At 40.8% G+C, this 26,626-nt stretch overlaps 1 long non-coding RNA gene across 1 annotated transcript in view; it reads left to right on the top strand.

The window, feature by feature from the left end:
- Positions 1–222: 222 nt before the first annotated feature.
- Positions 223–26,626, top strand: part of LOC143275200 (uncharacterized) — a 31,447-nt gene continuing 5,043 nt past the window's right edge. The window contains exons 1-4 of the long non-coding RNA XR_013053411.1: positions 223–277; positions 1,283–1,352; positions 5,496–5,654; positions 6,386–6,544. This is a non-coding gene — a long non-coding RNA (uncharacterized LOC143275200). The remainder of the gene's footprint in view (positions 278–1,282; positions 1,353–5,495; positions 5,655–6,385; positions 6,545–26,626) is intronic.

Here is a 26,626-nt window from a genome sequence, read left to right on the forward strand (position 1 = left end):
GTGTGTGAATAGTCCTCCAGGATACTGATGGCAGTAGGATAGAGACAAAGGCTCTCTGTCTCTGTCTGTCACTCTCTCTGTCTCTGTCTCTCTCTGTGTGTCTCCCTCTCTCTCTCAACACACACACCAGTGCGTCACTAAATTGTATACATGTAAAAATTAATTGTTGATGACTTGAACTGTTTCCAGGTAAACATCTGGGCTTTTTTTTATGCTGATTTCAGACACAAGATACAAGTATATCTGTTCCACGAACTTCAGAGGAACATCGTCATTGGTCAGATCCAGATTCAAAGGCTCTCTGTCTCTGTCTGTCACTTTCTCTCTGTGTCTCTGTCTCATCTTAACAGGGCGTCTTGAAAGGATACGGTGTGAGTGTGCCAGTCAGCTATTTGGATTGGGTCAGTCAGGTCTTGAAGCATTGCATTCTGTTTAAAGTTTCAGAACCTGAAAGAATTTCAGGCTGGGCTCATGCGACCAACTAGATTTCGTTCTGTTGATTGTTTTTTCCCCCCTTCTCTTGCTGCAAAATCCATTTTAACTGTGGTAGTTAGTGATGTAGTTTGGTGTGGCCCAGATTGTGTGTTTGCCTCATGAAGTTTGATTGTACATTGTGATTGATGGTGCATACAAGGACGGTTCAAAACTTTGTTAGCATGGCATCATAACAAGATCAGATTATTTTTCCCCCTTCTCTTACTGCAAGCTCAATTTTAACTGTGGTAGTTAGTGATACTGTGGTTTGGTGTGGTTTGGTGTGGCCCAGATTGTGGGTTTGCCTCATGAAGGTTCATGGTACATTGTGATTGATGGTGCATACAAGGCCGGTTCGAATCTTTGTTGGCATGGCATCATAAGATCCATGTCTTACGAAAGCAGTCTTTTAACCCACTCTGCACGATCGGTTTTCCTCCCCTTTCTTTATACCTCAAAGAAGACTCCACCAGGGGCCGCAATCAAGAGACCATCGTACTTGCGGGTAAATGTTTACCTGCAGGTAATCAGTCTGAGGCAAAGCAAACTGCCCAAGAGTTTGCAGTATCCATTTTTCAGGAACACAAAAACCATACCCGCTGGTCTGCAAACCCGAAGGCAATTTACCCTTAGTTACTGTCTGCCAAGGGTGACTGCCCACGAAGCAGAGATAGAATCCATTTGTTGCGTTGTTTGGATAATTACCAACGCTGTCCTCTTCACGTCCTCTGTCAGTCGTACATAGAGAGTTAAGTTGAGAAACTGCTGGAGGACAGAAACACTGACAACAGTGTGAGTTTCTTTTCAGAACTTTCATGTCACGCTGTGGAACCACATGCAAAAGAAGCGCGTCCTACCGTACGGTGGACGCGAGCAAGGTAGGTCTGGTTTTTATTTTGGTGTCATATACTGTACCATGTCAAACTGATGCAAACTAGGCCTATTGGTTTGCTCTGCTTGGCCAAATTTCGCGCGGCTAACAAAATAGGTCTGGTTTTTATGTTGCGTTTCAGTTCGCTTTCTACTACTACTTGTTTCGTGGGCTGCAAGTCCAACTTTCACTCGTATGTACACTGGTGTGCTTTTATGTGTATGACCGTTTTTACCCCGCCATGTAGGCAGCCACACTCGGAGTGTGCATGCTGGGTATGTTCTTGTTTCCACAGACCTCCTTCGTTCGTGGGCTGCAACCCCCACGTTCACTTGTATGCACACGAGTGGGCTTTTACGTGTATGACCGTTTTTACCCCGCCATGTAGCAAAGCACAACATGTTTTCCACTCTATATATATTGATTTATGCACATTTTATTTTCATGTATGGTTCATCTTTATGTGTGCTCGCTTTTGTTTTTCGTCCAGTGGTGCACTACCTTCTGCTTTGTGCTAACTGTAGCTCATCTGCTATGTCGGTGTTGTGAATTGCTTAGTTTGGTGTCATATACTGTACCATGTCAAACTGATGCAAACTAGGCCTATCGGTTTGCTCGAAGGGATTCTCAGACCGCCAGAAGGCTGCCTCCAAGACATGCTGCAGTGGCACCGAGTGCTGGAAAGCAGCCGAAGTAGCTATGGCCCGCACTTCGTGTGGGTCTGGGATTAAGACAGCTGATATCCCTGTGTGCATCAGTTTACATGGAGTATAATACAAACTCCTCCTTTTGGTGTGACATCTGTAGTTCGTTGCTCTGTAGTTCATGTGCGCTTTTCATTTCTGGTGACTGCTTTCATTTCATATCAAATGCCTCCAAGATTTATTTAATTACACATACTTAACCGTGACCCTTGTCCTTTCAACAATTGAAGATCTGTCCAACTCTGATGCTATTTATTTCAGTGAAATTAAAAAAGTTCTGTTCCTGGTGTGGGAGAAACTATCTGGATCTCAACGTATTGAAAACAAAAGAAATGTTAATAGATTTTCGAAAGACCCCTTGCCTGTAGCTAACCTTGTTATTGATGGTCAAACAGTGGAGAGGGTCAATGAATATAGATATTTAGGGACCATCTTAGACAATAAGCTGACTTTTGACAGATCTGTTGATTCCATTCATAAGAAATGTCAATCTAGAATTTTTTTGTTTACAGAAGCTTAGAAATGTTGGTATAAAAATATTCTTCAAAGTTATTATCGATGTTGTATTGAGTCCGTGCTCACAGTTTCATTTATGTGCTGGTATGGAAGTTTGGGAGTGAGGAGTAAGCGTGTTTTGAACGATGTCGTGAGTGTATGCAGCAAAATTGTGGGAGTGAAACAAGCTAGTATGCAAGAGCTGTATGAAAGTCGAGTGGTCAAAAAAAGGAGGCAGATAGCAACTGACGACACCCATATTTTAGCAAAGTATTATGAGCTATTGCCATCAGGACGACGCTACAGAACTTTTTAAGTTGAAATCTAGAGCTCTGAAGACTTTTATTCCACGTTCAATCCACCTTTTAAATTCTTGAGAACTGGTTGTGTGTGTGTGTGTGTGTGTGTGTGTGCGTGCGTGCGTGCGTGCGTGCGTGCGTGCGCGCGCGCACTCTCATGTGAGACGTGTGAAAGTCCGTGCATGATAGGCTGTACCTTGTTCTAGTTGTGGTGTGTGTGTGTGTGTGTGTGTGTGTGTGTGTGTGTGTGTGTTTACTGAGCTTAAAAACCTGACAGTTGGTTATAATGAATGTGCAATATGTAGGAGGAATGATGTGCAATATGCAAGATGAATGTACTATGGAATATGTCTAATGCTAACGTCCATATTCTAAATATATTTCTGTTTAATAATTACGATGTAATAATTGCAATGTTTTTAAAAGCGAATATGTGAAATGCTTTTATTTGAGAACATATGTTTATTACTCTTGTTTAATCAAGTAATCCGCGAGTGGGGGGTGGGGGGTGGGAGGGGGGGAAGGTGCGGGTGTGTGCTGATTATGTGGTGGTGGTTTTCCGCAATTCATCTTTATTCTTATCTTATCTGTCTATTATAATCAACGTGCAGTATAGTAGGCTATGTTTATAATTATATTCAAATAATGTTTCTTAATTCTTTCTGTTTTTACATTAAGAATACTAGTTATTACCTGCAGTGTGTGGATGTATGTATGAAACGATGTATGTGATATTTTTTTTACATTTGTATCTTCGTAATATTCGTAAAAGCTGTTGTTGACTTTTACAGTTTTGGTCCCCATGTTGTTTACTTGTCTATTTTGTGATAATGCACCTGACCAAATTTCTCCAGTTGGAGATAATAAAGTTATTCTTATCTTATCTTATGTTTGTATTATACTCCATGTTTGGTGTTACATATACTTACCATGTCAAACTGATGCAGCATGCGGCTTGTGTTTATTGTATTCTTACATTCTGTGTACTCATTCGACTCGGCACCCTCGATTCGTTCGTTTTTTTCTGCCTCTAAGTCGATCCTGTCTTTCCTTTCTCTGTTGGGGGTCGGATTTTCGCTGGGTGCCTAAGCGCGGGTTCCATGCCTCGTGTGCCATACCACGAAGGCAGGGGATCATGATGCTGGGACTGAGACTCGGCAAGAGACTCTCCCAGGCCCGGAGCTCATGATTCCTCCCGATACGGACCGCGGCGATGCGTCGTTAGACGCTGATCGCGGAGGCGACTTTCGTACCAGTAAAACGGTCATGAAGGGGACCGGGGGGGAAAGAGGTACGAGCGTCGCCTCCCGAGGTGTCCCAGCATGAGGCAGGGAGAAGGGGGAATGGCTAGTCCTCTCCTGGCTGTGGGGACTCGCAGCTAGGCGCGAACTCCCAAGGGGAGGCCGCGCCCGGCCATTACCCGGGTCCCAACTCGGAGACGGCCCTCACGGGCCCCATTGTTGTTCCCCCTCCTCCCTCCTCCCTTCTCTGTCGACCCCCCCTCCCCCACCTCCTTTTGGGGGGGGGGAGAAAAATTTGGTTCCGGGGGGGATCTCTACTTTGCCCACCCCGGGCCAAGCCACCCCAGTCTCCCCACGGGAGGGGATTCGGGGCGCGTGGCAACCTGCTCTGCAGGTCTTCCCGCTATCCGGCCGGTCTCCCCTGCTGGGGGAGGCCCGCGCGTGTCAGGCGGTTCCGGGCAGTCACCTAAGTTATGATTTTTAAACAGACTACTGTAAGTTGTAACACTATAATTTGTTTAGTATTATAGTAAATGTAAAAATGTGACCACAGATATGCCTTTGTCAGGTGTGAGATAGGGCGCATTGAAATGCCTCCAAGATTTGGTTTTATTGAAACTTCACCGTGGAGATGAGGCTTATCGAACCTACCCCCTTCAGGATGAGATAGGGTGTATTGTCTGTCTCCATCAAGGTAGGGTTTATTGAAACTTCACAGTAGAGATAGGCTTTATTGAACCGGCCCCTTCAAGCCTGTTTGTAGAAGCTTCCCTATCGACATAGGTTTATTGATTCCATGGAGATAGGGTTTATTAAATGTCTCCATCTAGGTAGTTTATTAAAACGTCCCCTTCAAGATATGGTTTGTGAAGACGTCCCCATTAGAAAGGGTTTATTGAAACTTCTCTATCAAGATGATTGAAATCTTCCCCATCGACACTGGGTGGAATGAAACTACCCGGTCAAAACGGGGTGTACTGAAACTTCACCACATAGATATGGTTTATGGAAACATCCCCTGGCGAGAAAGTATTTGTTGAAACTTCCCCATGGAGCTGCTGAACTCCTTTCATATGTAGACGCATGCAAAAGATCAAACACGCCTGTTAAAGATCATGAAGCCCGTGGCCATTGTTTCATGGGATACGGAAACGACGAAAACACCCAGCATGCATTAACCACGACATGTCAATCCACCATCAGCAAGTTAATGTTTGTCGTGTGTACTGGAAAGATGAAAAGAATTAAGAACTAAACCTTCTCCTTGCAGATAGACTTATAATCTGGAGGTGAGTTCCAGGCAGTTGTTTTCAAGGTTAAGGTTCGGGTTTTTTTTTTTTGTTTTTTTTTCTCGTTCTTTTTTCTTTTTCGTCATGATGTGTGTTACATTTTATTTCTTTGTGTCACACAGAAACCCTTATTGACCGTGCCTGGAATTGGGCGCTGAGGACAGGAAGAGTTCCTGGAAGAGAGAGGTAACACTGAGTGACTGTGTGGCTGTCTGGACTCAACACTTTCCTGTACGATTGCCTGTTGTGCTTTGGAAGTTGGTGTGGAACCATCGAAACAAGTAAGTTCCAACGTTTGAGTCTGATACAAAAAAAACAACAACCAAAAACAAACGGAGAGGGAGAATATATGTCAACATATCTTTTGGACAGTGTCAGTGGATTGGATGGGGTCGTCTTCTTTTCTTTTTTTTTTCCTGTTTTTTCCCCTTCGTTCATGGGCTGCAATGATACTCGAGTGGGCTTTTAACGTGTGTGACCGTTTTTACTGCTGCCATGTCTTATTTGTCTGTTTGTATCTATCTATCTATCTACAACCCATTGTGCAATGTGGATCTGAACTGTGGGGACTTGGTAAAATAGCTGTTGTGCTTTGTCAGTCAGTGCATTTGTTTGGGCTGGAAAAAAGTTTTTAGAAGTGATTTTGAGACCACCAAAATGATTCAGTTTATTGTGAGACTAATAGGTATCCTATTTATATTAAGTCTGCAGTTAGATGTGTCAGTTATATGCCAAAGTTACTAAAAATGAATGATAGATTACTACGAAAAAGTTTATGACATGTTGTGTGATTTAGACTTGGTTAATGTTTGTCGTGTGTACTGGAAAGATGAAAAGAATTAAAGAACTAAACCTTCTCCTTGCAAATAGACTTGTAATCTGGAGGTGAGTTCCAGGCAATTGTTTTCAAGGTTAAGGTTCGGGTGTAGTTGTTTTTTTTGGGTTTTTTTTCTCATTCTTTTTTCTTTTTCGTCATGATGTGTGTTACATTTTATTTCTTTGTGTCACACAGAAACCCTTATTGACCGTGCCTGGAATTGGGCGCTGAGGACAGGAAGAGTTCCTGGAAGAGAGAGGTAACACTGAGTGACTGTGTGGCTGTCTGGACTCAACACTTTCCTGTACGATTGCCTGTTGTGCTTTGGAAGTTGGTGTGGAACCATCGAAACAAGTAAGTTCCAACGTTTGAGTCTGATACAAAAAAAACCACAACAACCACCAAAAACAAACGGAGAGGGAGAATATATGTCAACAAATCTTTTGGACAGTGTCAGTGAATTGGATGGGGTCGTCTTCTTTTCTTTTTTTTCTGTTTTTTCCCCTTCGTTCATGGGCTGCAATGATACTCGAGTGGGCTTTTAACGTGTGTGACCGTTTTTACTGCTGCCATGTCTTATTTGTCTGTTTGTATCTATCTATCTATCTACAACCCATTGTGCAATGTGGATCTGAACTGTGGGGACTAGATAAAATAGCTGTTGTGCTTTGTCAGTCAGTGCATTTGTTTGGGCAGGAAGAAAGTTTTTAGAAGTGATTTTGAGACCACCAAACTGATTCAGTTTATTGTGAGACTAATAGGTATCCTATTTATATTAAGTCTGCAGTTAGATGTGTCAGTTATATGCCAAAGTTACTAAAAATGAATGATAGATTACTACGAAAAAGTTTATGACATGTTGTTTGATTTTAGGGATTCGGAAAGGAAAAAATAATAAACTTTTCCCCTTAAATGTACTTTTTAATTTGGAAGTTGGTTTTTGGTTAAGGGGGGGTTTTTGTGTTTTATGGGTTTTTCCACCCCAAAACACCACACAAAACCCTTTAGCCGGCCGGACGGCGCGCGGGCGAAGATTCCCGGAGAGAGATAACCGAGGCCGGTTGTGGCTGCTTGCGACTAAAAACCCCGGAACAAAAAGTGTTGTTTGGAATTGTAGAAAAATTCCACTTTCGACTAAAAAAAAAAACAAAAAAAAAAACAAACGAGGAAAAAAAGGGGTTTCCCTTCAAAATTTTGTAAAAATTCTTCCCTTTTTTTTTTTCTTCGATGGGGCAAAACCCATGGCAACTGCCACTCCGCAAAAAAAAAAGTAGAAGGGGAATGGAAAAAAAGGGGGAAAAAAAAAAAAAAAAAAAGGGGAGGGGAGACATCGAATTTAAAAGATTCGTTGATGTGATTAAAAAAAAAGAAAAAATACAAATTACACATATTTTATGACGTTTGTTTTAGATAGTTTAATTGTTTTCGTGTTCTGGGTTGTGTGGCCAACTTCTCCTTCAATTGCGTAACGGGGGTATTCAAAAGTTTTAATTATCTTTTTTGTAATTTTTGTTTTTTTCTTCTTTTCTTCGTTCATGGGTGTTCCAACGTTCACCGCATTACAGTGCTGGATTGGGCGTTTAGGGGGGTGTTATGGGCGTTTTACCCCGACATGTGGCAGCCAATTTTCCTTTTCGGGTTTGGGATTTTTGGGCCTCAAAAATAACCCTTTGATCTGTAAAAATGAAAACCAACCACTACAAAGTGAGAATTATGTCACATTTTTGGAAGTTTGTGTTCGGTGGGGTGTTCTTTCCTTTTTTTTTTTTTCCCCCTTTGGATATGGCGACAGAACTGGTGGTTTTGTGGTGTGGTTTTTGTGTGTTGTTTGTTGTGTTTTCCCGGCGCATGGGGAACGAACTGTGACGAAAAATGTTTGTCTTTTTCGTATGATTGTTTTGGGCAAACAAAAGTTTAAAAAGTAATGTTTGGGGCCCACCCAAAAAATTATTTAGTTGACTAATTTGGTTCCTATTTATAATTCAGATTGAGTTATTTCTTAGAAAAATGGTTGTAGATTTTACAAAACTAAACGGTTTGTTTTTAGATGAAAAAAAAAATAAGTTTTTTTTTTGTTGTATGGAAGTTTTGAGGGTGTTTTATCAAGGAAGGGAACAACACCACACACCACACACACCACACACAACCGCACCCCCCCACACACCCCCCCCGCCCGGTAGTTTCATTGGATAGGAAGATTTAAACCGGGGTTTCAAATACCCACGTAAGGAAAAAGTGGTTGCCGGGCAAAATCAAAAATCCAAAAGGGAAAAAAAACTTTTTGCAGGGGAAAGGGAAAAATAAAATAGAGGGGGTTTTCCTCTTTTTTCAAATTCCATTCGCTAAAAACCAAAAAAACTCCCAAGCGATGTAAGAAGGTAAGAGCGCTAGCAGCTCAAATTTCACAAAATAAATAAAATAAAAAAAAAAAATACAAAAACAAATCCTTCCCTCTGTTCAAGTAAAATATTTTTTTAGGCGCAAATTCTAGTTCAAAAACTTGCACCTTTTATATTAAAAAAATGTGCTTTTTCCATTCTTCGTTCAGCCAACTAACTTCATTTTAAATTATTTTATTATTTTTTAAATTAAATATTTTTTTTTATTTTTTTTTTTTTTTTTTTTTTTTTTTTTTTTTATTTTTTCCATAAAAAGCCTTTTAGGAGAAGGGGGCCCCAAATTTTTTTTTTTTTTTTTTTTTCCCGCCGCCCCCACAAGACACTACAACTTTTTTTAAACAAAAGATGAAAAAAAAAATATTGAAAGAGTGAAAGCAACAACAAGACCCCAGCAAAATTTACGCATCAATTTACAACAGAAGACGCCAAACCACAAAGGGGCCAGATTTGGGGGAAACCAACAGCAAGACCAGAAGAAAACACGGGCAGAAAAATTATAAAAAGGGTAACGAAGCACCAACACAACAAAACACCACACACGAAAAACACGACACACACCCCACACACTCTTAAACCACACAACCCCAACACACCAGACACACAACATCACGGTTTTGGTTTAACACCCACCAAAAAACACAGTTATTTAAAATGCAGCACAAAACAAAACAAAAACACGCGCAGCACAACAAGTACAAATAACCAAAAGGGCGCAGCCCAACCAAACGCAATAACACACCCCAACTACAGCACAACAGCAGTACAATTTTTAAACAACACACACACCCACACACAACCCCAATAACACAGCCAGAAACACCCCACTACAAAAACACAGCAACACACAGACACGACACAACACACAAAAACCCACAGCACACACAACGCACACCACACAAAACCCCCAGCAAAACAAAAGCATTACACAACCCACAAAACAACCAACACAACTACACAACCACACAAAACACTGCAAAACACACACTCAAACCCACACAAAAACACAGCCCAGCACAACACACCCTAGGGTTTAAACCACAGCACAGCACAACACAGCATAACACAACCACACAGCACAGCACAACACAACCACACAATAACACAGCGCAGCACAACACAACCACACAATAACACAGCGCAGCACAACACAGCTACTCAATAACACAGCGCAGCACAACACAACCACACAATAACACAGCGCAGCACAACACAGCTACGCAATAACACAGCACACTACAGCACGACACAACCACACAATAACACAGCGCAGCACAACACAGCTACGCAATAACACAGCACACTACAGCACGACACAACCACACAATAACACAGCACACTACAGCACTACACAACCACACAATAACACAGCGCAGCACAACACAGCTACACAATAACACAGCACACTACAGCACGACACAACCACACAATAACACAGCACACTACAGCACTACACAACACAATAACATAGCGCAGCACAACACAGCTACACAATAACACAGCACACTACAGCACGACACAACCACACAATAACACAGCACACTACAGCACAACACCACAGCACAACAAAACGCAACACAGCCACACGAGAGCACAGCACAGCACAGCACATCTAAACACAACACAGCACAGCACAACAAAACACCCCACAACAAAGCACACTGCAGCACAACAACGCCCCACTTCTAACACAATACAGTACAGCACAAAACACCATAGCACAGCACAGCACAGCACAGCACAACACAGCACCGTATTGCTTCAAATAGATACTGAACCTCAAATTCTCTCCCATACATTGACAAGAGTTCTGGCAATTTTATCGCCGCATGGAAGGGAAAACGTGCACAACAACAACCCCAGACATGTTAGACACTGACGGAACCAAGCTTAAGACAAATGAAGAAAAAGGATCTGCCTTGCTCAAACGTTTCATACAACAGAGTGATCAAAGAAACTTAGATGAGAAAAAGAAATATGTTGAGGAGTTAAACCAAACCCTTATGCAGACTGGACCTGATGATGACTTGACAATGGATGATCTAAACGAGGCAATAGCTAAATGCAAGAAAGAATCGGCTCCTGGCCCAGACAAAGTTCGTTACTCAGACATCAAGGAGCTATCGGAAGAAGACAGAAGCAAACTTTTCAATCTATATCAAAACAGTTTCCACAATGGACAGGTGCCGGAGGACTGGACACACAGCTTCTTAAAACCCATACCCAAACCAGGAAAGGACCATCGTCAGGTAAGCGGCTACCGGATCCTAACCATGCAAAACATTGTTGGAAAGCTCATGGAACGCATGACAGCCAGGAAACTTGCAAGGGATCTTGAACACAGGCACATTCTCCCTTCAAATCAAGGTGGTTACAGAACAGGCAAGTCCACATGGGAAAATGCAGCTGCTTTTGCATATGAGGTGTATGAAGGATTTCAAAGAAAAGAAGAAACACTAGCAGTAGCAATTGACCTTGAAGATGCCTACAATAAAGTCCAGTTTGCGCACCTCATGGAGCTGCTACTAAGGTATGGAGTAAGTTTGACACTGACAAGATGGATAGCAGCAGCGCTTCAGGAAAGAACCGTCGTCGTACGCCTCGGAGATTGGATGTCTGCACCTTCTAAACTATCCATGGGACTGCCACAAGGGTCTCCGCTCTCTCCTGTCCTCTACAATGTCTACACGAAGGGCCTTGCAGACTTAAACAACAATGGAATTGCTCGGGTGCTTACCCTTGCGGATGACGGCCTGGTCTTCAAAACTTCGAAAAATGCTCAGGAAAAAACTGAAGCCGTCCAGAAACAACTAAATAATATTGCTCAATGGTGCAAAGACACAGGATCTTCCATCAATCCAGCGAAAGCCCAAACGTTGCTGTGCACCCTCAACAACAAAACCGCGAGCAAATCACCACCTTCTGTGTCATTCGATGGGATTCAAATTGAGAAAACTGAATGCCTACGCTACCTAGGAATACACTTCGACAGGATGCTGACCTTCAGAAAAAATACGGAAAATACTGTTCTCAAATGCAAAAAGGGCCTTTCAGTCTTAAAAGCAATGGCAACCAAAGGAATTGAACAACGCCACCTCTTCCTGCCATACCAATCACTCGTCCTCAGTGTGATCGACTACGGACTTGGGCTAACAACACCGTCTCAAAGCAACCTCCTAAAATTAGAAAGAGTCCAAAATGAAGCTATGAGGCTGATCCTTGGAACAACAAAAGACACGCCCACAGAAACCATGCGATACCTGCTTGACCTTCCTTCAGTGCAGGCCAGAAACAAGTTAGAACAGGTCAAGACCTACTTCAAAGCATTAGAAAACCCTCAAAACCCACTGCATGACGCAGTCAAAGAACCAAAAGGCAGCCGTCTAGGACGAGGAAGATCATGGATTGGGCATGCAGAAGACACAATCCAGCTAGTATGCCGACTACAAGACCTGAAAGAAACAAAAGAATGGGAGAAAAACCCCGAAAACCTCAACCATCTATTCAACACAGTCATTTCACCCACTCTAGGAAGACATTGTCGAGAATGGCCAGAGGGCAAAACTGATGCGGAAGTGAAGCTGCTTGTAGAAGAAAACAGTAAAGAAGAGGACATCATCATATACACAGATGGCTCAGTCACCAAAGACCAGTCTGGCTGGGGATTCACTGCGAAACAAAATGGAAAAACAATTTGGGAAGAGAATGCTGCCTACAAAGTCACAACCTCCAGCCTAACGATGGAAGTTGAAGCTGTGACACATGCCCTCCAGTGGCTATCGTCCATCCATACGCCCGGAAACCAACATGCCATGATTCTAACCGACTCAATGAACCTCATACAGAAAATTGAAAACGGAATGGGAAGCCCAGAGTGGCATAACGCAATGCGCAACTTTCAGATTAAAAAACTCACATGGTCATACTGCCCGGGACATGCAGGTGTTAAGGGAAATGAGCGAGCTGACAGACTTGCTGGTAACGCAAGTCCAACGAGAGGCCTACATCTAGGAAAATCGGAAATCCTCAGAAAAGTCAAAGAATACCAAAAAGAACAGGTACAAGGCCATCACGCCATCGATCGCCTCAAAGAAATAGAAGCAGAGAGAGGGAGCGGCCGCAAGTCTAACATGAAAGGTAGAGCACGATGCTTTGCAAATCAAACAAATATCGGCATCATTTCCAAACCAACATTGCGCAAATTTCTTCAAAACGGAACATATGTCTCTGTGGGCCTTTCCAAATACAATAGACCGAGCAACACACTAGACGCCACGTTCTTGGCATCAGAGATCTTTTCCCATCCCTCTTGCGGCCAGTCAGTGGCGGCTGTGTGTGTTTGTGTGTATGTGTGGGTCTGTGCTTTTGAGTGCGTTTGTGAATGCGCGAGAGTGAAAGTGTACACAAGTGTCAGGAGACATATGTGTACGTGTGTGTGTGTGTGTGTGTGTGTGTGAGGGGAGGTGGGAGTGCGGGGGGAGGTGGGGTAGAGGATGAGGTATGTGAGTGTATGCATGCCTACACTGTGGGAGCAACATGATATTGGAACGTGTGTATATATATATATATATATATATATATATATATATATATATATATATATTTGTATGTACGTGTGTGGGGTTGGGGGTGGGAGATATGGGCGTATGTGTGTGTGCTTGTACAAGTAAGTGTTCATCTCTGTGAGTGTGTGTTTGTGTGTGTGTGTGTGTGTGTGTGCCGTGGAAGCTGCGATACGTAGACTAGAAATGAGTGTGTGGAGGAGGGGGTAGAGGAGGTGCAAGGTAATGTGTGTGTGTGTGTGTGTGTGTGTGTTGGAGCTCATGTACGTTTATATGTATTTGACTGTGCTTTCATATGTGCTTGTACAAGTAAGTGTTCATCTCTGTGAGTGTGTGTGTGTGTGTGTGTGTGTATGCCGTGGGAGCTGCGATACTTAGACTAGAAATGAGTGTGTGGAGGAGGGGGGTAGAGGAGGTGCACGGTAATGCGTGTATGTGTGTGTGTGTGTGTTGGAGCTCATGTACGTTTATATGTATCTGACTGTGCTTTCATATATGTGAAACTGCATGTTTGGTGCATTTCTGTTATGCATGTGTGGGTGTATGTGTGAATGTGTGTCTTCATATTTTACATTTATTCGCTTATTTATCACCATTGTTGTCTTATTTATTTATGTTTTATTATTATCATTTTATTAGTATTACTAATATTATTACTACTACCTTTTTCTATATTATAATTATTATTTATTTATTTATTTATTATGCAAGCTTATCTATTATTTATTCCCCCGTGGTTTTTTTTTTTTTTTTTTTTTTTTTTTTTCTCTCAAGGCCTGACTAAGCGCGTTGGGTTACGCTGCTGGTCAGGCATCTGCTTGGCAGATGTGGTGTAGCGTATATGGCCTTGTCCGAACGCAGTGACGCCTCCTTGAGCTACTGAAACTGAAACTGAAACTCCCATATAAAATAGCACAATGTCTGAATCCTTCAACAGGTAATCCAAAAAAAAGAAAACAACAACAACAAAAAGAAAAAAAACAAACATCATTTCATAAAAAAAAGTATTCGGTTCAATGTTTCTTGCAGATCAGAAAGAAGGCGGAGGTATCCAGGGTTGTGTGTGTGGCACTGTTAGTAAAACTGCGAGCGTGCGTGTTTACTACTTCACGTGCAATTTGCACGAAGGTTGTGCACACAGTATTGCGAACAGTAATCGGGTGCCATTCAGCTTGCCGGAAGGCAGAACAACTGACTTTGATTGGTTGTTTAAAAACACAGGAACACAACAGTTCAGGCTGCTGCAGATCTGCTGATTCTACTTCAGGTGAGTAATTTGTGGAGATTTTGTTTCGTTTTTGTTTGAAGATCTTTTTATTTGTATGTATGTGAGGTCTTGATTTATTCAATTCATGAATAAGCCAAAATTGCGAGTGAGCGGAAATTGTAATGAATATTTCATTCAGAACAGTTTTATTGGAGAGATGGACTGCATGCAAAATTTGTGGGTGCGTGTGTACGGGCGGGTGCGTGTGTGTGCGTTCGTGCATGTGTTTGTGTGGTGTGTGTGTGTGTGTGTGTGCGTTCGTGCGTGTGTGTGTGTTTCAGAAGGTGGAGGGAAAAAGTTTTTATGTTGTTTGCTTTCCTATGAGTCAGGAGTTTTACTATTCTGTTTGTAATCTATAATTGTTAAAGCCTGTGTATACCAGAAGTCAGAAATAAAATCTACCCAAATGGGTATACCGGCTTGTGACGAAGTTGTGCACCATCTCTGGTTCGACATTCTTATATTATAATTAACATTTTTACCCGTCTGCAGTACAAAACATAGGTGAGAAAGTCCCAAACGGGTGAAAATGTTAATTATATATACAAGTTTGTCGACTATAGTAGAGGATTTTAAAACGAACTTGTCGAGATTACAAAGGTGTCTAAAAAGGGATGCTTTTGGGGGCATTCCATGCATCTAGCAAGGGGCTTGGAAAGAATGGGGGATACGCAAAGTGAAAAAAAATCGGACCCACGGGTAATTTCAAAGCTAACCGTCTGTGGTACAAAACATACATGAAAACGATTAAGACGGGAGTGTGTATATATACAAGTTTGTGTCCGTACTCGTAATGAAACTTGTCTCGGTTCTAAACGCCGGTATGTCCGAGTTTGTGGGGCATTCCATGCATCAAGCAATGGGCTTGAAATAGAAAAATTCGTAAAGAAATCGGGAAGCTTGTCGCTGTCAAATCTCCAGGAACGGACATGCGCGAACGGGACGTATAAGGCAGTTCGATCGAAAGCGGTCAGTGTACGCGATCGCCAGGTTATTCCGTGAAGACGGAATGAGCTGTACCATGCTTCGCGAGAGGATGAAAACAGAGTGGGGGACGAGACAATAGGTTCTGATCCTAACATGAACACGACTGAAAATAATAAAACAGCTTGCATGAAACACTCACGTGTGTGCGACATCAAAAAGAGTGACGGCATTCTCCTGCAGTGGGTCCGTTCTTTTCGGCCTGTTTCGTTGTACGTCCTTGCTGTATCGGTTCCCACAGCACTGGCCGGGTACACGTGGAAATCGCACACCATTCCCTGTATTGCAGTGCTCAAATGCGTTGCACAGAGGACTTCACATTAAAAATGAGCGGGACTGGTGGAACTAACCTTCCTTAACAACGTTCTGTGCAGAAAAGTCACCTTCCGAAATAGGAAAGTGCATTTTAACGGCCGAGTCAGTGTCCGTGCTGAACTTGACCGTTTCAATTGGACAGCTGCACGTCCCTTTCTCGTCAGTGATGCTTGCGCCGGCTGTGAATGTTAGTCAGCGATTTCACGTGTGTGTGTGTGTGTGTGTGTGTGTGCGCGCGCGCGCGCGTGCGCGTGTGTGTTGAGAACTTCACTCCGTGATTGCCCGTGGTGTGTGTTAGACAGCTTGTTTCCTCGACAGCACGCGTCACATACGTGTGTGCTGTGTCCTGTGTTGCATGCCAGTGTGCTCCTGGCCTTCCGTGGAGAACTGAGGACGAGACATAAAATATTTAGCTCCACAGATGGCCATTCTTTCCGTACGCACACAGTTGTTCATGTTACGTTCGGAACCCATCAGTTGTCTAGTCCTCCACTCTTGTTTTCATCCTCCCGCTGAAGCACGGTGCAGTTCATTCCGTCTTCACTTAAAGTACAAGATTGTCAGTGCACAGTAACCTCTTTCCTACGTCCCCGGCCCCGGCCCCCTTCGTGCACATCCACTTCGGCAGACAGGACAGGTCGTGCGTGTACAATCACAACATTCCTTCAACATGTGTCTGGCAGTGTACAATGACAGCTTCATTCCGTGTTTGCCAGTGTGTCCGTATAGTTGCCGGGGATCAGGCTGACTTCATTCCGTGACTTATGATGTGTGTGCCAGTGTACACTCACAAGTTCATTCCGTGATAATGTGTGTAGGGTTGACAACTTCATTCCGGAATTGTGTGTGTAGGCACTGACACCTGACTTCATTTCCTGGTTTGGTGCGCCGACGGTGTACACTGACAATTTCATTCCGTCAAAGTGTGTGTGGGGCTCTGCGCAAAACATTTGGTTTCATGTACTACATCGATAAGTACAATCGCAAACCCTTGTGTCGTCGTGCACTGTCGTTTTCAGCCTCGCGCGAAGGACTCCACACTTCATTCCGTTTACAGTTTCGAAGTGCACAACTCAATACCCCCAAAGCAGCACTCCATTTTTAGACACCTTTCTAATGTGGAGAAATTCCTTTTAAAATCCACTTCTATAGTCGACAAACATATATATATAATTAACATTTTTACCAGTTTTGGGTTTTTTCACGTATGTTTTGCACTGCCGACGGGTGAAAATGTTGATTATAATATAAGAATGTCGAACCAGAGATGGTGGACACGTTCGTCAGAAACAGGTATACCCATTTGGGTAGATTTTATTTCTGACTTCAACATCGAAGAGTGGACGGGTAAAAATGTTAATATTGCCAAAATCTTTCTCGCTGAGATAATCAGGTCATTCTGATGTGGTTCTGTTGATGCAGGCCAGCCAAGGGCGTGAATAATCCAAGACAAAACATTAGTACAGCTATCTCTCACTTGATAACTCTTTAGTTCCCAACGACATGACGGTGTTTGCAGTGTGGGTTCGTATCCATACAGGTACGTGTCCTACGTGTGTGGGTGGTGGTGTGTGTGTGTACTTAGGTACATATATATATATATATATATATATATATATATATCTGTAATCTGCATGTGTATGTGTGTGTGTTATGGGCAGTATCCACTTTTCTTCACCAGTGGGTTTTTTTTTTTTTTTCGTTCAGTTTCGTTTCGAAGACGGGAAAAGTGTTTTTACAAAAGAGAATGCAACAAATTCCCCTAACCTTGGAGAAAGCTCCAGATCGGGAAACATTAATGTATGCGATATAAGGGTCACCCCTTTGGCAGTGGGAAATTATATAAAGCCGTAGACCTATATAAAGCACAAGGACCAGACCAAATACCTTAATAGCGAAATTCTGTGTATACAAATGTAGAATCAACAAAGTAAAACCAACATTACAAATGTTCAAAAAAGACCTCGAACAGGCATATGAAGTAGACAAGTATGCCTTCAACATAACTATGGAACATAAGTTTGTGGGAAAATTGGCACTTTATAACTGTTTGATACAAGATTAAGCTATACAATGCTACCTTGGAATTTTGCCATTGAACGTATATTGTTTTGCTGTTATAAATTTGTCAGTACTTTCAACTTAATTATATGCTTACCCTATACTTTCTAATGCATAAAACATATAAATTCTGTATCTGTAAACCTCTGAATAAAAAAATGTTTAAAAAACAAAACAAAAACAAAACAAACAAGAGAGGCAAGGCCTTCAAGACTAACTTGTGATAAAACAAGTCCCCTAGCACTAATTACAGAGTAATTTCCCTTTTCTACTATCTGCACCAAAACGTTTTCAAAATAAATAAAAATTCCATTCTAAGCAAAAGAAGTTCCTGTTTGAACAAAAAATGATAATAATGACTCTTGTTGTGTCAGAATAAGAGGTCAAAGTGCCAAGTTTAGAGAATACAAAAAATATAAATATAACAGCAAATGCAGTTTGCATATAATTAGGCTTTTTTAAAAAAATTTTTATGCCCATCCCAGAGGTGCAATATCGTTTTAAACAAGATGACTGGAAAGAACTGAATTTTTCCTATTTTTATGCCAAATTTGGTGTCAACTGACAAAGTATTTGCAGAGAAAATGTCAATGTTAAAGTTTGCCACAGACACACACACACACACACACACACACACACACACACACACACACACACACACACACACACACACACACGCACGCACACACACACAACCGAACACCGGGTTAAAACATGGTGGTGGTGTGTCCATCGAGATCGATGATGACCATCGTTGTCATCCAGCTGGGGGATGGGGGGAGGGTGGTGGTGGGGTGGGGGGTAGGATGCTCATGAATCTATCTGTGAATGCGCAGATGGCTGAATAGTCCAATCTGTGCACGAAATGTTCGCTGACAGTTGGGGCAGACAAAGACAGGCATACCATTGTCAGGGAGCTTGTTTGCCCGTGACTTTCTGGCCTGCCTCTTCTGAACAGGTGCAGCAGTCCTGTTGGCCTCGCACAACTTGGCGCCTTTGTGCACAGCAGCCCGCCATTTGTCACGGTCCACTGCAGATTCCTCCCAGGAGTCGGGATTGATATCAAACGCTTTCAGAGAGACTTTCAGAGTATCTCTGAAGCGCTTCTTCTGACCTCCGTGTGATCTCTTACACAAGTGAGTCAAAACCCTTCAAGACCTCCAAAAGAATTGAACAGAGCTGGCTATTCGGTATTCAACTCAGTATTATCTATAATAAATCACTTGAAAGTGCTTGAATGCCACTGGATTAATGCTGAGATAGCAGCTGTCAGGGGGGGTCAAAACAAGAACCAGGCAATTATTAAACCAGTGAGCTTAATGTGTATCGTGTGCGAAATTAATTTTAGAATCTTTTATTAGAGATGCAATGGTTTCACATATGAAAGTAACTAACCTTTATGTAGAACGCCAACATGACTTTAAACAGAGTAGATAATGCATAACGTAACCACTAGAAGTAATCGAAGATCTGACTAAATATTGACAGATATCGGTAAGCCTGTGTTAGACTTTTAAAAAGCATTCGATTCTGTCCCCCGCGAAAGACTTACCAAAATTAGCCTCGTATGGTATTGCTGGTAATTTACTGAACCGGACAAGAAGCTTCCTTAACAGATAGAATATAATTAGTTAAAATAGGAGAAAATAAGTACACTTGTGCAAACGTAGTTAGTGGTATTCCACAGGTCAGTATCCTTGGACCAGTACTTTTCACAATTAAAAACAAACAAAAAACAAAACCGATTTATATAAACTACAAGAATGGTCTGACAAGTGGAACATATAGATATTTTAAATAAAGCTAAATGATTTGATCAAGAGAACCTTCAATTACCTAGATAGATATATTTCTCAAACTATATAAAGCATTAGATCACATGTAGAATATTGTAATATTGTGTAACACCCATTCCTTAAGAGAAATCAATGGCAATAGAAAGGATCCAAAGAAGGGCAACTAAATTATCAAAAGAATGCAAAAATGAATTATCAACAAAGACTTGAATACCTAAAGCTACAGTCACTAAAAGGTAGAGGAGACTTGGTCGAAACTTTTAAGATATTAAATAACATAAATGATGTAAATGCAAGACATATCTTCAGAATGTCGGATTATGATTGTACAATAAAATTTGTTTAGAACACTGCAACACCAGCCTTGGAAAAAAAAATCATTAGCTAACCGAATTGCACAAATATGGAAAGCACTACCAACCGAAGTTAAACTTGCACAGAATACTAAGACGTTCAAAAATCTCCTTGACACCAATACGATCTAAAAAGAAAAATGTTTTGGTTATGATGAATGAAAGCAAAGTTCTTGCAGAAGCGTACATGCGTGTCCCGCCCAACAACAACAAACAAAAGAAGAAAATGATAAATAAAATAAAAAGAAAGTGAAGATGAAGATACGACGGGGACGTAGAAAAGGCCGAGAGGTCCAGGCAGATGTCCTGCCAGTCCCCACATCACTACTACTGCTATATACTCCACATTCCTTCATCTCTTTAATGACGCAAAGAAGACCAATGGAAGCGTGAAGCAGAAGAAATGTACATTATATAATATTACAATGTTACTAACCAGTACACAACTTTTTCCGTCTTAAAAACGAAAGAAGAAAGAAAAAAAAAGGGGGAAAAGAAAAAAAGAAAAGAAAAAAAAAAAAGAACTGTAGAGTACATAACATCACAGTGTTAATCGTATTAACCAACATACAACCTTTTCCGTCTTAAAAACGAAAGAAGAAAAAAAAAGGGGGGGGGGGGGGGGGGGGGGGGAGAAAAGAAATGTAATTTACATAACATCACAATGTTAATCTTATTAACCAGCATACAACCTTTTCCGTCGTAACAACGAAACAAGTGAGAAAAAAAAGGAAAAAAGAAAAGAAAAAAGAAATGTAGATTACATAACATCACAATGTTAATCGTATTAACAAACATACAACCTTTTCCGTCTTAAAAAGCGAAAGAAATATAATAATAATAATATTAAAATTTAAGAAAAAAAAGAGAAAAGAAATGTAAATTACATAACATCACAATGTTAATCTTATTAACAAACATACCTTTCCGTCTTAAAAACGAAAGAAGTAAGAAGAAAAAAAATGTAGATTACATAACATGACAATGTTAATCGTATTAACAAACATACAACCTTTTCCGTCTTAAAAAGCGAAAGAAATAAAATAATAATAATATTAATAATAATAATATTAAAATTTAAGAAAAAAAAAGAAATGAAATGTAAATTACATAACATCACAATGTTAATCTTATTAACAAACATACAACCTTTTCCGTCTTAAAAAGCAAAAGAAGTTAAAAAAAAAAAAAAAAGAAAAAAGAAAAGAAAGAAAAAAAAGGAGAGATAAGAAATGTAAACTACATAACATCACAATGTTAATAGTTTTAACCAACACACATTTTCCTTCTTAAAAACGAAAATCTACACATCACAATGTTCATCTTATTAACATACAACTTTTTCCGTCTTAAAAACGAAAGGGTTAAGGGAAAGAAATGTGAATATTGCAGGTTGTCCCATATAATATATATGTACATGTCTTCCCTTCCTCTCTTAAAAAAAAAAAAATAAAAAAAAAAAATGTGTGGATTGTATACAAGACGGAAAACGTGCATACTATGTATGTATGAGACCGACATCCATTACCGGTATACCCTTTTCGGTAAAACTTTTCTGTCTTCGAAACGAGAAAGAGTACAGGGGAAGAAATACGGATCTTGCTGTGTTCACCAGTGATCTGATTGAGTGTGAGGCACGGTTTCGGCATAGTGTTGTTGACCACATGAGGGCTTTTATGCCTTCCTTTTTAAGTTCCTTGCCTTACCAAATAATTCAAAATCTTCACCCGATGTCAATGAATAGATAATATGAAAAGAAATATAGTAAATTCTGAATATTTACACCATATTTATCTCACAGATTTTCCCATTGATTATCATTTTCTTCTTCAATTTGCTGATCATCTGCTGGTCCACCATTTCACCCCCATATCCTCTTTTTTCCCGCACTTGTGGTCAGGAATGAGAATAATCAGCAACTATAACAACAACAACAACAACAACAACAAAAGTGAATGCTTCATACATGACTAACAATTTATTCAGAGCCCCAACAGCCAGCTGGTAACTTTAATTTTTATCAATATTTCAGTGATTTTGGCCTACTTTGGATTGAACAGTTTTCCAATCCCTAAACATGTTTTTTTTATTGATCTGCTCTTTTGCAACTAATCTGTGCAACCTTTTAGGTGCATGGTGAATAGTACACACTACTACCTGTTTTATTTATTCTCTGTCCACAAAGGCTACAGGAAGGGCAACATTTTCTCCCTATCTTTCTTTCTTTTTTTTCTTCGTATTTATGTATTGTTTCATGGGATATTGCTTTGGTCACACTGGGTAGTTTGCACCTTATAAATGCTATTATTACTATTTTTATACTGCTACTACTACTTTTTTTTTTTAATCGTTATTAGTATTATTATTGTATTATTGTCATTCTTCTTCTTCTTCTTATTATTATTAATGCTTTTATTATTATCTTTAAATTTTGTTGTTGTTGTTGTTGTTATACTCCAATTTGGGAAAATTAAGTAAAAGATTTAAATATCACTAACTCAGACACTTTGTATCACCACTGTGAAATAAGCCAGCAGTAGCTTGGGTGTGAATTTTATCTGATTTGTAAATTTCAATGAAAACTGAGCTCCCTACTACATTAAAATGTATAGTGTTTGTAATATGCATGCATGCGCGCGCGCATGTGTGTGGTGTGTGTGCGCGCGCGCGCTCGAGTATCATTTATTCATTTGTAGACAGCATGCTCGTAGTTCATTTAGGCATGATGATAAACTTTGATAAACATAACTTTTACTAGAATTGACTTTCATTGACATATCCCTAAAACTGGGCTAACATAATATTGTGTAATTAAAGTATCACTAATTTCAGAAACCTGATTAGACTATAGATAAAGACATACTTTATATTTTATTTTATAAATGTCCCGCTTACAGTAGCTTCAGTGATTTACCAAAATTTTACGGGTCGTACCTGAAAGCTTGCTTCAGGAGAAAACTAACACCATGGTGAATGCTCAGTGACAGTTTCTATTTTACACACGTGTATTGGCCGAGTGCATAAAGTATTATTATCGATCGTCACTTAGAAAGTTGACACATCCTCATTCATCTTCTGTCATCTGTTTTTCAGGGATAAGGTCAGGGCCGATATTTACTGCAGTAGTTTTTCAGTTTTGCTTCAAGATGGGGTTATGGTCGTAACATGGTTTTTCTATACCCTCATTAAGCATTTCATTTATTTATTTTACTGTAGGAAGAACCATGTGCTGAACGGTGGTGGCCACTGCCTACCGCATTTTCATCACTCTCTGTTCATGTCGTCAATGTAAACCGGAACATGACTGCATACGGACTATTTATAGTAACGGCTATGGCAGCGCCCTATAAACCGGAAAACGGCCTATCGTGAAGTTGTGAATAGTCGAGTGGTTAAAGTGTTGGACTTTCAGTCTGAGGGTCTCGGGTTCGAATCACCGTGACTCCACATGTAGACGAAATCCACTCTGAAAGGTATGGAAGTACACACTCAAGGTGCGTTGGATTATGCTGCTGGTCAGGTATCTGCCTAGCAGATGTGGTGTAGAGTATATGGATTTGTCCGAACGCAGTGACACCTCCTTAATGAAAACTGAAACTGTTGAAGTTTGGTCGGGTCTCCATGGTTAGTAGCGAGCAGCTCGGCTACATCTTGAGTGGAGCGGGCTGTTGCTAAGGGTCCCGGGTTCGATTCTCGGCAACCGCCCCTGGTGGGTAAAGGGTGGAGATTTTTACGATCTCCCAGGTCAACATACGTGCAGACCTGCTAGTGCCTGAACCCTCTTCGTGTGTAAACGCAAGCAGAAGATCAAATGAGCACGTTAAAGATCCTGTAAGCCATGTCAGCGTTCAGTGGCTTATGGAAACAGGAACATACTCAGCATGCACACACCCCGAAAGCGGAGTATGGCTACCTCCATGGCAGGGTAAATAAACAAAACGGTCAGACACGTAAAATGTTACATGTCTGCCTGAGTGTGTGTGTGCGCGCGTTTCTTTGTGCTTGCCTGAAATCTGATGGCATGACACAGGAAACTAATGATAAGCGTCCAGTGGGCAGGCAACCGTCAGTCGGCTCTACCCAGGTAGTTGGCAGCCTGTTGTGCAAATGACCCCGTGTTTGTGAAACGCTTAGAGCTTGGTTTCCGACCGAGAATAGGCAGCTATATAAGTATCCAGATCGGATCAAAACTAACAACTCCAACCGAACAAACTTGGACCTTAAGGGTGTGGACGCCAATAGGTCGTTAAACTCCAACAAGGATCAAAACTATCACACGAGAATAGATGTATATGGACTGATGAACTAGTGGTTTTTGGAAAAAGTTATATATTTCAAACTGTTCCTTTTTTTTTTAGTTAGCTAGTTATGTGTTAAATAGTCCAGTTGGTGGTTTATTGTAGGTCCCCACATGAACCTCTTTTCAAATAATAATATACAGAAGTAGTGCATACAATATTTGATTATTGATCTTTTTTTTTTTCTTTTTTTTTCTTTTTGTTGTTGTCCTAATCCCGCTTCCCCCGTCCCGCCTCTCACACACACACACCCTTCCAGTATTTTTTTTCTTTCTTCTATCACTGACACTCGCCCTCTCCATTTTAGATTTTGTACTTTATCTTTTCCACATTGTTTTCTCTCTCTTTTTCTTAGTTCCCTCCCCCTTCCCCCCTCTCCCCTCCAACCTCAACCGCACCCCTTTTCATTTGAATATACAGAAATGTCGATTTCTAATAATAATAACAATCATTATGATAGAAATGATAATAATTCTAATAATAATAATAATAATATCATTTATTTTCAGTCTAATATCATCATCTTAGATGAGTTTCAGTTTCAGTAGCTCAAGGAGGCGTCACTGCGTTCGGACAAATCCATATACGCTACACCACGTCTGCCAAGCAGATGCCTGACCAGCAGCGTAACCCAACGCGCTTAGATGAACAAACTATAAATAAATAAACGATAAACGAAACGAACTAGTAATGACGCGTCCTCTAGTATGCAGAAGACTCCGACCGCGCAGGTTCGAATACCCACTTTGACAGGAAAACGTAACGTATTTTCAGGCAGAAAAAAAAGCTATACGAAAATTGTGGTGCGCTGACTGTAACGACGTACTCTGGAGGGAGGGAGGGAGGGGAGGGGAGGGGTGGGGGAGAAATGTGACAAGACAAGAGAGGCAAGGCCTTCAAGACTCACTTGTGATACACTTCTAATCGTAAAAATGTGTTCTGTATTTGTTATTATAAAGCTTCGTGTTACTAGATTCGAACCCCGCGTGTTCGGTTGAGAAGAAACTGCCTTATCCATTACACTATCGTGGCTCCCTAACGGACGTTCAAAAATTTACTATTTGAACGTACTTTTTTAAAGGGCGATAAATCAATTGCGGTATTCGCAGTGAGAACGCTGTTTAAATCATATTATTCTGGTGTATCTTGGGCATTCAAAAAATCTTTAAGGGCAATGAAAATTTCTTTTTAATGGCTATCGCCGCAATCACACTGCAACATTTAGCCGTTTTCACAAGATCTAGATAGACACCCGCCGGGAATGTAGTACGACACGGTCGATTCAATTTCTCTTTTATGTTCATTCTAGTTTTATAGATTTAAAGTTGATATGAAAATTTAGTATTTTGTTAACCTAATAACATGTAGAGCCAAGCACAAGTACTTCTAAACGTCGTAAGAAGTGAAAAGGACTTAATTTTGAGAAAAGTCAAGACTGGAAATTTTTTCGTTTCATCGTGATCAGTTCAAGGGTATTAACTCGCAATTTTTAACTGTGAATTCCGACTGATTATGTGGATGTTTTTATGGCAGTTTGGGGCATAATCCAGTAAGTGATGAGGCGTTCACAAATCTTTCTCTGAATAGATATTTAACGGTCTCCTTCTCCAACTTTCCGTCACATGTTATCGTGTATTGTCCATTGAATATAGGATTGAACGGGCAGGTCAACAACTTGAAACAAAATGGCGTCGTTCGCGTTCGTGAAGAATATGAGCACGCACTTTGAATTTGTATAAATATGTGTACGCAATTGATTTTTGCCCATGACCTTCAGGGCTCAGCCAACAGATCTGTAAAGTCCACTCGTATTGATTTTAGCATTTTCCGAAAATGACTACTTGGGCGAATGAACATAGTGAAAGCCCTTTATATGATAGTCAGTCGTGTCCGACTATGACCATCAGAACGGCAGAGGAGGCAACTGCTGTCCTGACTATCTGGGCTAAAATTTGATTATAGTGGAGAGTGTCTTGCCCAAGTACATCCCCACTCTCTCGGCCAAGAGGGTTTTAGGACAGTCGGCGTTGGGATAGTTCCCAAAGGCCAACTAGCCCACAAGGCTGCAGCACAAAGAGCCAGTGCAATTTTGCCTCCCAGTTTGAGAGTCATAGTCCTTCACAAAAGACTAAGCTGTAAATGGTTTCCCATTGACTGGAGAAACCATTGATAATACAGCTCTCACTTTGCTGTTGGCCCAAATGTAAACTTATGTCAATCTGTGATATAAGCCGAGTGTTGGGCCCTGTGAAAGCCCTGTACATTAGGAGTAAAACACACAAGCTTTTTATGTATTGAGTATAATTTCAAAATGTAATGTTTAAGATAAGAAAGATCAGTTTAAAGCAAAAGTCCGCATATATATATATATATATATATATATATATATATATATATATATATA

Source organism: Babylonia areolata, chromosome 30 (assembly GCF_041734735.1).
Source record: "Babylonia areolata isolate BAREFJ2019XMU chromosome 30, ASM4173473v1, whole genome shotgun sequence".
Taxonomy (NCBI): domain Eukaryota; kingdom Metazoa; phylum Mollusca; class Gastropoda; order Neogastropoda; family Buccinidae; genus Babylonia; species Babylonia areolata.